Source organism: Mytilus edulis, chromosome 14 (genome assembly GCF_963676685.1).
Source record: "Mytilus edulis chromosome 14, xbMytEdul2.2, whole genome shotgun sequence".
NCBI classification, from domain to species: domain Eukaryota; kingdom Metazoa; phylum Mollusca; class Bivalvia; order Mytilida; family Mytilidae; genus Mytilus; species Mytilus edulis.
The window spans coordinates 35,617,426-35,630,208 of NC_092357.1; the positions used below are offsets into that span (position 1 = coordinate 35,617,426).

Genomic DNA, 12,783 nt, shown 5'->3' on the forward strand with positions numbered 1-12,783 from the left:
TTTCATTTGATGCTTTTAAATCAGATACAGTTTTCGGTTATAAGTATTGCGTTGAAACACTGGACACTTTTACTTCGCAATTCATTCATTTGCAAACCCGATACCGCTATTTCTTAAAGATACGGTGTCATGTAAATAGACAAAATGTACCGAAAAACATGGGATTCATTAAATACTAAGTTGTAAAGCTCTATATATGGTTCGCTAATAAAGTTTATATACAATACTAAAGATAAAGTATACGAGAGATATGTATATAACCGGCAATATGGATTACATTTGATTTATATAGAAGTACATTTAATCTTTTCTTTTTTTCTAAAAAAAAAAATAGTTTTGATAAAACAGGAAAAGTATCATTTTCTCAAATTTTAGATACATTTGTACATGTATTTATAAATTTGAATGAAAATTTGAACTGCGTTTTTATTTATATAGAAGTACATTTTATCTTTTCTCTTGTTCTAAAAAGAATACTGAGTTTTGATAAAACAAATTTTAGGTAGACAAGTTATGATTTAAATGAAAATTTGAAATGCGTTTATTTTTTCTAACATCAAATTAAAACTTGTCAACTGATTTTGTATGACAAAGAATAATCTATTTCTGTACTATCGTATTTATTTCTGGTTTAATTGCCAAAATCTGACCTTTTCTTGCTGATAAGTATGACGCGGAATTAGCGTCATAAACAACGAATTTAGCATATGCTTAAATCATTTTAGCATATGCTATATTATAATTTAGCATAAGCTGAATTCACTTTGCATAAGCTAAAATCAATTTAGCATATGCTGAATTGTTTAGCTTATACATAAATGTTGGAGTGGAATCAATTAAAAGGTCATACATAATAAAATTAAAGTTTGTTTAGCATATACTTAATGAATTAAGCTTGTGCTGAAATGATTGTAGCTTATGCTTAAATGAATTTAGCTTATGCTAAAATGAATTTAGCTTATGCTAAAATGAATTCAGCTTATGCTAAAATTAATTTAGCTTTATAATATAGCATATGGTAAAATAATTTAAGCATATACTAAAATCGATGTTTATGACCCTAATTCCGCGTCATAGATAAATGTAAATATTCACGTTCGTGAAAATAACAAAGTACATGTATGTGTGAATTTATATAATTGAATATTAATTCAATATTATTATTATAGACTGGAGTATGCCTTAATATTTGGCTGATATTTAAGTATGATTCATTATTAACATAGACAGTTTTCGTTACTATAAGAAAGAAGATGTTGTCAAAAGTTCACTAAACAAATATAATATTTGAACCAGATGTACATATAAAAACCGAAAAGTCCAACAAAAAATTAGTCTCAGATTGGGTCACTGTATCAACGCAAGATCTGCAAAGTCTTTCTGCTGTTCCATCACCAATATATTATATATAACGTCCAGTTTCTATCATCAAAGGCAATACTCCCCTTCTGAATTATGGTTCATGTGAACATTCTGTTAACATATTTATCTAGTTACAATCCAGTTTTGATAAAATTTCGGTGTTCGAAAAAAGGAAATTAGCAAAAATACTGAACTTCGAGGAAATTTCTAAACGAAGTGTCCCTCATCAAATGGCAAAATCAAAAGCTCAAAAACATCAAACGAAGGACAAAAACTGTCACATTCTGACTTGGTACATGCATTTTCTTACGTAGAACATGGTGAATAAAATCTTGTTTTATAGCTAGATAAACCTCTCACTTATATGACAGCCGCATAAAATTCCATTATATTGACAACGATGAGTGAACAAAACAAACAGACATAATGTCTTATAGTCACTACATCAACTGCTTGATAAACGAATTAGGTATTGACAATTCACTTGGTAACTCAACATATACCCTCACGACACTTACCAAAGAGGAAATCCTGAATAATCATAGGTCTGTTCTATGTTCCTTTGGAATTTCAACCAAAGATGAAGAACTGGATCTTCCATCACTGTATTGGATACCTAAACTACATAAGTGTCCTTACAAACAACGGTATATTGCTGGGTCTTCCAAGTGCTCCACGAAACCTCTTTCTAAATTATTAACATCTATTTTATCAGCAATCAAAGACGGGCTTCAAAGTTATTGTGAAACTGCCTATTCTAGAGGTGGCGTGAATCAGATGTGGATACTTAAAAATTCAAAAGATCTTTTAGAGTACATACAATCTAACTCTCTTTCATCTTGTAACAGTATTAAAACATTTGACTTTTCTACCCTGTACACAAGTATTCCACATTCCAAACTAAAAGACAAATTGAAAGAGTTGATATTACTTTGCTTCATAAAAAAGAATGGCCAACGTAGATACAAGTATCTTGTCTTAGGGAGGGATAAATCCTACTTTGTAAAGAATCACTCTGATTCAAACAAAAAATTCTCTGAAACTGATATTATCAAGATGCTTGATTTCTTGATTGACAACATATTTGTTACGTTCGGAGGACGTGTTTTTCAACAGACTGTCGGCATTCCAATGGGAACAAACTGTGCCCCTCTACTCGCCGACTTGTTTCTTTATTATTATGAGGCTGACTTCATGCAGGAACTTCTTAGGAAGAAAGATAAGAAGTTAGCAATATCCTTTAACTCTACTTTCCGCTATATAGATGATGTTCTTTCACTAAACAATTCAAAATTTGGTGACTATGTGGAACGCATCTATCCAATCGAACTAGAGATAAAGGATACTACAGATACAGTTAAGTCGGCTTCATATCTTGACTTACATCTAGAAATTGACAATGAGGGTCGGTTGAAAACAAAACTTTACGACAAAAGAGATGATTTCAGCTTTCCAATTGTGAACTTTCCATTTCTAAGTAGCAACATTCCAGCAGCACCTGCATACGGGGTATATATCTCCCAATTGATACGATATTCCCGTGCTTGCATTTCCTATCATGATTTTCTTGATAGAGGTTTGCTGCTCACAAGGAAGCTATTAAACCAAGAGTTCCAAATGGTGAAGTTGAAATCATCCCTTCGTAAATTTTACGGACGCCATCACGAGTTGGTTGACCGTTATGGAATAACCGTTTCACAAATGATATCGGATATGTTCCTTACGTCGGAACTACAATCCCCTTCCCTTTCATGAATATGACCTACCGAATTAGACTATTTACCGGATTTGTAATCACTTAAGCAACACGACGGGTGCCACATGTGGAGCAGGATCTGCTTACCCTTCCGGAGCACCTGAGATCACCCCTAGTTTTTGGTGGGGTTCGTGTTGTTTATTCTTTAGTTTTCTATGTTGTGTCGTGTGTACTTTTGTTTTTCTGTTCGTCTTTTTTATTTTTAGCCATGGCGTTGTCAGTTTGTTTTAGATTTATGAGTTTGACTGTCCCTTTGGTATCTTTCGTCCCTCTTTTATAGGTAAATTTTTCAAAAATAGGGGCACAGCAGTCACCATTGTGTTATTATTTATCATTATATTAACAAACAAATATGTTAACACACATTGGCACAATAACACAAACTCGGTTTGTATAGTTACAGAGTTACGTCAGATGTATCAAAAAAACAAAAAAGGTATAAAGACAAAGCGTATTAGTAAAAACATTCCTTTTAACAATAATTCCGTTATAAGTATAAAAAAGAAGATTTGATATGATTGCCAATGAGACAACTGTCCACAAGAGACCAAAATGACACAGAAATTAACAACTATAGGTCACTGTAAGGCCTTCAACATTGAGCGAAGCACATACCGCATAGTCAGCAATAAAAGTCCCCGAAATTGCAATGTAAAACAATTCTAACGAGAAAACTAACAGCCTTATTTATGTGAAAAAATGACAACCAAAGAATTACAGGCTTCTTTACATTTGAATATATAGATGCATGTTGTTAAACTCGACAGTTTTCATATCTACAATTGTTTGTGATTCAAGATGATATTCTTCACCTAAGCTAAGTTTAAAATATACTATCTTTAAATGTATTACATTAGTTATCGGTATAAGACCGTTAAAGAGATTATTTGCCATTTAATATACAGTAACTGTTCATCAAACAAATTCGTGCAACAAAATTAAGTAATTCGATGCTTTCGTGATACGCAAAAAATGTCTGAAACTCAAACCTTCCTTAGAAATAAATGATCGATCCTTATCCAAGGATTTAAATCAGCGCATGAGTTAGGCAGTTGTCTTACATAGTTGCTCCGACCTCATCAACCAAAATATCGTCTATATTTTTACTGTATTCTTTCGTTTTTGCTAATGTGCTTTGTTTATATGCTTTTGTGTTCCTTGTTACATATTTGTTCGTTGTTATAAATTTGCAATCATTGTATCTATGATGAGTTTATTTATAGTGATTAAGAATGTTTGTCTTATTCCAACATTGTTGTCAATATACTGGAATTATATGCGACTGTCATACATACCAAAGGTTTAGCTACAGTGGATATCATTTCTTACTTCTCGTCAAATCTGTCAGAATCTGTCAGGAGAACAGTTTTTGAACTGTCATTCTGACACCTTTTAGACAGTTCTAGCTAGAATAGTTCTAACCTAGAACTGACTTGGTCATTTCTAACTAGAATTGATTTAGACAGTTCTACCTAGAACTGATCCTGACAGTTCTACTTTAGAACAGTGTTAAACTGTTCTTCCTAGAACAGTTCTACGACTAGAACATTTTTACGATTAGAACTGATTTGGTCAGTTCTACGGCTAGAATTGAATGAGTCAGTTCTGTCCATAGAACAGTTTTAAGAACTCTTTGTCTTAAATTTAGAAAAGTCAAAAGAATATACATGTAAAATGCCTACGAAAATGCCTGTTCCAAGTCAGAAATATGACAATTTGTTACCATGTTTGAGCTTTTGGTTTTACCATTTGCCACTTTCCGTTTAGAATCTGCCTTGGAGAATGTTTTGATTATTTTACCTTCTACCATGCAATAGTACGAATTTGTGTATTAAATATGGCATTGTAATTATTAAGCTGGTTCTCTTCCTTGTGGTGTACGGGTATCTGAGAAAACTTTCTGGTCTCATATCTGTAAACCCGACTAGCCTTGTACCCTATCAAATAAATAAGCTAGAAGATTGAATGCACGTAAAATTATTCAAGGTATTCAATGTTTATAACAAAACATAACAGAATAAAATATCCAAGCGCCAATGGTGTTTTGTCCCTATGTAAAACAGTATTCAACATGATTCATTTTCTAGACAATATAATAAAGTGTATTAAATAATATTTATTGTTTAATTTTAGTATAATTAAAATGACAACATAACAACTAGTTTATTTTCAAACTGGGACTCGTTATTAATACAATGAAAGTAAACAGTAAAATTCCAGTAAAAACCATGATTCTACCAATCAGGAACTAACATATAACCTAGAGCCGGGCTTTTGATTTATTAGTTTTTGTCAGAAGCATTTTAATATGCATTACATTTGCGTAAATTAAGAGCACTTTAATTCCATTTTCAAATTTGAATTAAGCTATATCGTTAAATTAAGTGATCAGTAACGCCAGGTGCATTGAGCGATGAGTTTTGAATTAATATTTTATAAACTAAATCGACTAAAAATATAAAATTAACGATATATAATTTCAATCAATGATAATATACACTGCAAGTATCAGAGGGATAGTTAGGGGAGACTATTGAATTTTCATAATAAAAGGGTATTGACAGGTGGGTTTTAATGATTAATATACTGGCCTGGCATGAACTGAAAACAGTTTTGAAAAGAAGGGATTAAAATGAGTATTCTGTAATACAAATTGCAATGCAAGGGGGTGGGGAGGGGAATTCAGCAACCAATATGCATGCATAACAACAGGTTCTTGTGACACAAATGAAAAATCATTACGACAGTAACCAACACGACAACTCAATAACATGTTTCTGTCTTGAGATTGGCGCATTAAAAATGGGGCGGGGTTTTAAACATATTTAAGAGTCCATACTCTAATCTAGGACAGTGGTGTAAAAGCACAACATAATCTTTTAAAAGAACAAATTTTAAACATCATTTGGGATGTTTTGACTCAGCTTATAAGAACGAAGCACAATTTAAAACAAACAAAAAGGCAACAACAACAAAGCATCTATATAAATACATAAATTGTTGTTGTAATGGGTATAACTTTCTTAATTTCAAAAATATTTTAACAGAGTTTTTGCATTCTTATCTATTTAATCTTTGTTGATTTACCTTCTATTACTGAAATACATGTATGCGTGTTTTGTAGACGAAACGCGCGTCTGACGTAAATACAAAATACAATCCTGGTATCTATGATGAGTTTATTTACAACCACTGGGTCGTTGACACTGCTGATGGAGTTTTAATTCCCCGAGGGTATCACCAGCCCAGTAGTCAGCACTTTTGTGGTGACACAAATAATCATTGATATGGTCTTATTTATAAATTAACTGATTACAAAACTTTGTATTTTTTTAAATACTAAGGCTTGTTTACCTCAGGAATAGATTACCTTTGATGTATTTGGCAAAACATTTAGGACTTTTGGTTCTAAATGCTCTTCAACTTCGTATATATATTGGCATTTTAAACGTTTTTGGATTCGAGCGTCACTGATAAGTCTTTTTAAGACGAAACGCGCGTCTGGCGTAAATATAAAATTTGATCCTTGTAACTATGATGATTTTCTTTATGCACAATTCATCATAGTGATTGGTGAGTTCTTATGAGGATGGTAAGGCGCACATATATTCCCTGTCCTTTGACCAAATATAGAAATAAAAACATGTGTAATGAGTACCAATGAGACAACTCTCCATCTAAGTCTCAATGTATAAAAACTTAACAATTATGTTTTAAAGATCGACATTCAACATGGAGCCTTGAATCACACCAAGCAGCATATAAGGAGTCTCAACATTACTAGTGTAAAGCAATTCAAACAGTAAAATCAACGGTATAGTCTTTAAAAAACAAGAAATGAGAAACACTTATGAACCGCATCAACAAACGACAATCACTGAAAAACTGTTCCTGATTAAAGACAGATGCAATCAAATGCAATGGGTTTAAACATTTATCAGTTGCCAACCTTCGACCTAACATAAAACAGTAGTGTAAAAACAACAGAAAATGTCACAATATAAAACATCAATTGAATATAGATGCAATATTCGTTAATCGACATGTAACAGTCATAAATCAATGCACAATATTATAAAACATAAATGTTTAAAGAAATGTTGTTAATTTGATGTTGAAATTCGATATTTTTGCCATTTGAGTTTTAGCAGATGTTGTTGTTTTTACATCAATTAAGTCTATCACGAAAGTTCTAACAATTCTAATGTTCGTATTTTTTTTTATGATTTCAAAGTTTCGTTTCCAGTTTAAAGACAAACTTGCAAGTTAAAGTTCAAGGTACACATTGCCTCTATTTTCGACGTTTTTTATATTATATTCAGAGCTATATATTCTTATAAATCTTTTACATGTAGCATAACACAGGCAGGTATCTCAATATATTGATTAATTTAAAACACAAACAAAAGCTGAGACTGTAGCATGAAATGCAAAATGAACAAGACTGGATTGCGTCGTATTACAAGACTAGTTTACATTGTAAAACAGATACTTGACTTTAAAAGACTGGTTTGCATCGTATTATAAGACTAGTTGCGTCGACACGGTAAAAACAACTCATTATACAAATACTAGAACTAAAATGTGTACGACAGACGCGCGTTTCGTCTACAAAAGACATAACAGTAAACATGCCCTACAATGTCATGTATGTATGCATCATCCGCCACGCGTTTCCATGTACAATGGAACACAAAATGTCACACTTGGTTCAAACGAATGAGACGACTATGTTGGTCATAGAGAGCGAAAATAATTTTCGCTGGTGAGACGAAAACAGCCAATGACTAGACTAATAAGTTTTTTTTAGTAATACATACACGAGATGTGCTAAACACATCTCAAAAAACTCATCATAGATACCAGGATTGAAATTTTGTACTTGCGCCTGAGGCGCGTTTCGTATACTAATGACTCATCAGTGACGCTCCAATAAAAAAACTTTAAAAGCCCAAATAAAGTACAAAGTTGAAGAGCATTGAGGATCCAAAGTTCCTAAACGTTTTGCCAAATATAGCTAAGGTAATCTATACCTGAGATGGAAAAGCATTTATTAGTATTTCAAAAATGCAATTTTTGTGGACATTTAATTAATAATTATGACCATATCAATGATAACTCATGTCAAAATAGAAATGCTGACTTCTGGGCTGATGACACTCTCCGGGAAAAAAAACTCCACCAGCAGTGACATCGATCCAGTGGTTGTAAAATTTATAAAATCCAAATAATATTGAAAGAACCAACTACAACACTTTAACCATGGGGGAACAAAACTAGTACGAATAGATAACTAGTTCATGTTAAAAAGTGGTTCTATACGGTTTACTTATGTCATCTATGATGATCAGCACGGTGATTTTTTTAGTTCTCATGTACTTTGTAACAATCCAATTTACCCAATATTTTCCATATTTTGTTTCAATCTTAAAATTAACGAAGTAAACCCTTTTCCATTACCAAAGTTTCCATTTTTAAATCTACACATAACTAGTTAAAAAATACCACAAGACCTTAAGACTTATAACAATCTACAGTCTATAATAAGTATTTGTTTCAAGTAGAAACAGCATAAAAGGGAGATAGTGTTTAACTAAAAAGTAAAATAACTATCGACATGGACCAAATTTTGATGATGATGAAAACAACTAGAGGTTATCGCACGATCTTCAACAATGCTTAAAACCTTCCAAAGGCCGCTGCATGATAAATTGTGCAGCAATTAATAAAAAGCAGTGACCGATTTTATTCTAAAAGCTTTAAAGAGAAAACAAATATGGCTATTATCCGAGACACATGTAGTTGCTGTTGATATCGTCTCAAATCCTTTTGATTGTATCATCGGAAAATTGATAACGTCATAATTGCAAAATTGAGTTGTTTTGTTAAGCGATCATTTTTTTTTTAAATATTCCAATGTCGATGCCTTAATTCATCAATGATTCGTTAAAATAAATACCAGCACGTTAGCCCTGAAACATCTCAATGACGTCATGATATTGTACACAATGAAATTAGAATAGTAGAAAAAACGTCACTGATCGATATTGAATATCATCATTTTAGGAATTTTCATATATTATTTTTTAAATTGATTTATAACCTTATCATTTGGTCCTGGGTTATTCTTAGATCATCATTCGTTAGGTTTTCTATAATCACACATCTACGAACGCAGTTTATATGAAAAAAGAAACGTGCAAAAAAGGACACGTGTAAAAAAAAAAGGACAAACTATTTTTATGCCCCACCTACGATAGTAGAGGAGCATTATGTTTTCTGGTCTGTGCCTCCGTCCGTGCGTCCGTTTGTCCGTCCGTGCGTCTGTTCGCTTAAGGTTAAAGTGTTTGGTCAAGGTAGATTTTGATGAAGTTGAAGTCCAATCAACTTGAAACTTAGTACACATGTTCCCCATGATATGATCTTTCTAATTTTAATGCAAAATTATAGTTTTGACCCCAATTTTATGGTTCACTGAACATAGAAAATTATAGTTCGAAGTTCAGGTTAAAGAATTTGGTCAAGGTAGTTTTTGATGAAGTTAAAGTAACATCAACTTGAAACTTAGTACACATGTTCCCTATGATATGATCTTTCTAATTTTAATTCCAAATTAAAGTTTTGACCCCAATTTCACGGTCCTCTGAACATAGAAAATGATAGTGCAAGTAGCGCATCCGTGTACTATGGACACATTCTTGTTCTATATCTAAATAAAAACAGCAGGATGGGAATCACATTATTTACCAAGGTTCATTCTTGTCAGTAGGTGTTTAGTGAGATGTTGTACCCTTTTCAATCTTTACACACCTCCGTATCTAAATGCTTGTTTTAACAAAGCATTACAAATGAACAAAAACATACAATGTAAATTAATCTATATACCCTTTACATTGTAAACTGTCATTAACTTAGTATGAAAAAGTTAAAAGGGACACAAAAACCGATACTCGAGTCAATAAAAAAGACACAAAAAAGAGAAACAAATAGATTTATAAAACAACGTTAATAAAACACAATGATATTTTTTTTTACGAAATCTTTACAAAATTTTAAATCGAATCCAAAAAAAAATTAAAACCTTTTGTCAGTGTTGTATGAAGGTGTCAATGGTAACCTTTGAACTTTTCATTCTGTGCCGTACTATCTCAACTTAATACAACCCTCCCAAGTATGTTGATTTCAGCTGATGTTTTGTTGATTTACCCTCACTAACCTAACAAAGAGATTGCTCATCACATTACCGTAGACATCAAAGAAATACAGACAATAACGAATTAGTTGATCGATTATAGAAGAAAAGAATAATTTGATCTCCAATAAAAATATGGAAAGCTTTATTTTTTTTTTATTAATTAAAATTAGAACTGTATACATAATCATTATTATTTAATTTTCTATTTTAAGGTGAAAAGAAAAAAAATATATTATATGAAAACTACATTTTGTTTATGTTAAAACACGATTAATTCTATTTTCTATTGATCATTCCACATTAAAAATACGTATAGTATATAAAGAATAAAGTAAAATTCAAATCTATTTGTGTTTATTTAAAAACAATAAGCAAATTTGTATTTGAAGAATACGCCATATCTGTAATATTATACAGTAGAATTGATTTAACAACTGACAGTGAATCTTATATAGCATACAACAATTCAAAATACAAAACAATAAATGATCACCAGTTTCTTTTGTGTTTATTTTCATATGTGAAAACATGGTGAATAAAAGATTGAAAGATATTTCGCAAACAAATATCGAGTCAGAGATTTGAGAGATCTGAAATATTCCTGCTTTTTAATGTCAGGTCAAATTACAACTTAGTCAATGGGTTTTAACTGTTCTAGAATTCTACAAAATAAATAGAATTTTGTAACTGTATCTTCACATCTCAAATATAAATGGACGTAAATATGTTTTATAACTCGTCAATTATATCAATTTGTGTCCTTAGATAAATACCCGTTCGGTTACTGCATTTTAACACTCAAACCATCCCAGTTGTACGTATTGGAATTTTCATAACATAAACCATTTACAGAATTATATATAATATCTACACGTGATCAGTGATACGTAAATAATCCCCTTTCAACAAGTTCATAGGTCAATTATCCTTTCAGTCTGCTATATATTTTAGCTCATTTTACCATTTGTCTTCAAAACACCCACATAGTAATAATGAACAAAACGCAGGATAGACGGAAATGAAATGAATGATTGTAAAACAAAGAACAAAAGACGGAACATACTTTCACTTGCATCTTTAATTTCATAATAATTGGAGGTAGGTCATTTTAATTTTTAGTAGTGTTTGTGAAATTAAGTACAGAATTGAAATCTTGCATTCAAAAACATATCAAATTTTCATGTTATTAAATGCAGATAACAAAACATATCTCATAGCTTTAAATAAAAAGTTCTATCAACATTCATATATTCCTGAAATGGATGAATAATAATTTAAGTAAATGCAAACGTTAGATTTTCTTGGTTTTTATTCTTGAAGAAAATGATATTTAGCAATATAAGTCAGGAATATGACAGTTGTTCCATTCGTTTGATGTGTTCTATCCTTTGATTTTTCAATTTGACTTTACGATTGAATTTTCCCCTGAGTTCAGTATTTTTGTGATTTTCCTTTTTTTTTATACAAGGAGAGAAAACAAAAATTATTAAAAATAATTGAAAAACACTAGGTCAGGCAAACTACCGACTTTGAACTCGTTGGAAAAATTTGGCCTTTAAAAAAGGCTAACAATATCCAAAAACCATAGTAAAGATAGCAGCACTTAAATGCACTAAAAATAAGGGTCCTAAACCAGCGTAACATTCCCATAATCCTTTTTTTTTAGTATTGTGGTATTCTCCTTTTTATTGATTTGCGAGACATGGACTTCAATAAACTTTTGTAGCCTTAATTTATCCCGTATAACCTTTTCAATGATGTTTGATAAAGAGACAGTAAATTCAAATACGATGCACGTCGACGTATTGATACTTTGCATAGATTACGTTCTTAAATTTTCAATTTAACTCTCGAAAGATCTGTGAATATTGTCTTGCTCGGTATTAATTTTCATTTTGGTTGAAATCAATACCAATAAATTTTGATATATAGTATAAAACACTGCTTATCCCTTATGTTCCAACTTTTTGCCATCGTACAATGTAATGCTTATCGCAGACAGTTACTGTATTGGCGCTTTTCACTAAATCTGTTTGGTGTGTACTAGCTGATTATTTAATATGCTAAACTGTATGTTCTTATAAGTGGTGTGTCACCATCGTCCTAGGTTAGAGCCCACAAACAATGTCAGCTCCGCAACATCCTGCCTGTCTCTTACCGTAGTAAGGAGTCAATGATGAAGTGGATATTGCCGATCTTTTAATGAATAGTTTCGCTTTGTAATGCTTTTTTTTTTCTCAGTATGGTCGCTATTTAATACTTTTCATAAATATTATCATTATCAAGTAATTTCCATCTCATTACATTTGTTATGTTCACAATTTGCTGACTGTAGCAATTCACTGCCCGGTAGACGGTTAACCTACACTAGCAATTAGCACTTTCGCAATAACTTCTAAAAATGTGTGGTATATTTAACACGTTTGTCACAGACACGTTACTAATGTTCTTTGTGTAACAAACCAAGTTA

The 12,783-nt window shown here is 31.6% G+C and overlaps 1 protein-coding gene across 2 annotated transcripts in view; it reads left to right on the top strand.

The window, feature by feature from the left end:
• LOC139502492 (uncharacterized) overlaps positions 1-12,783 on the top strand; it is a 68,067-nt gene that overhangs the window by 2,899 nt on the left and 52,385 nt on the right. The window contains exon 1 of one of the 2 annotated variants that reach the window (XM_071291975.1): positions 11,267-11,411. The exons of the other annotated variant lie outside the window; for it this stretch is intronic. The gene's annotated coding sequence lies outside the window, so the exon portion shown is untranslated. Of the gene's footprint in view, positions 1-11,266; positions 11,412-12,783 lie in introns of those variants that run through there. 2 annotated transcript variants of the gene reach the window in all.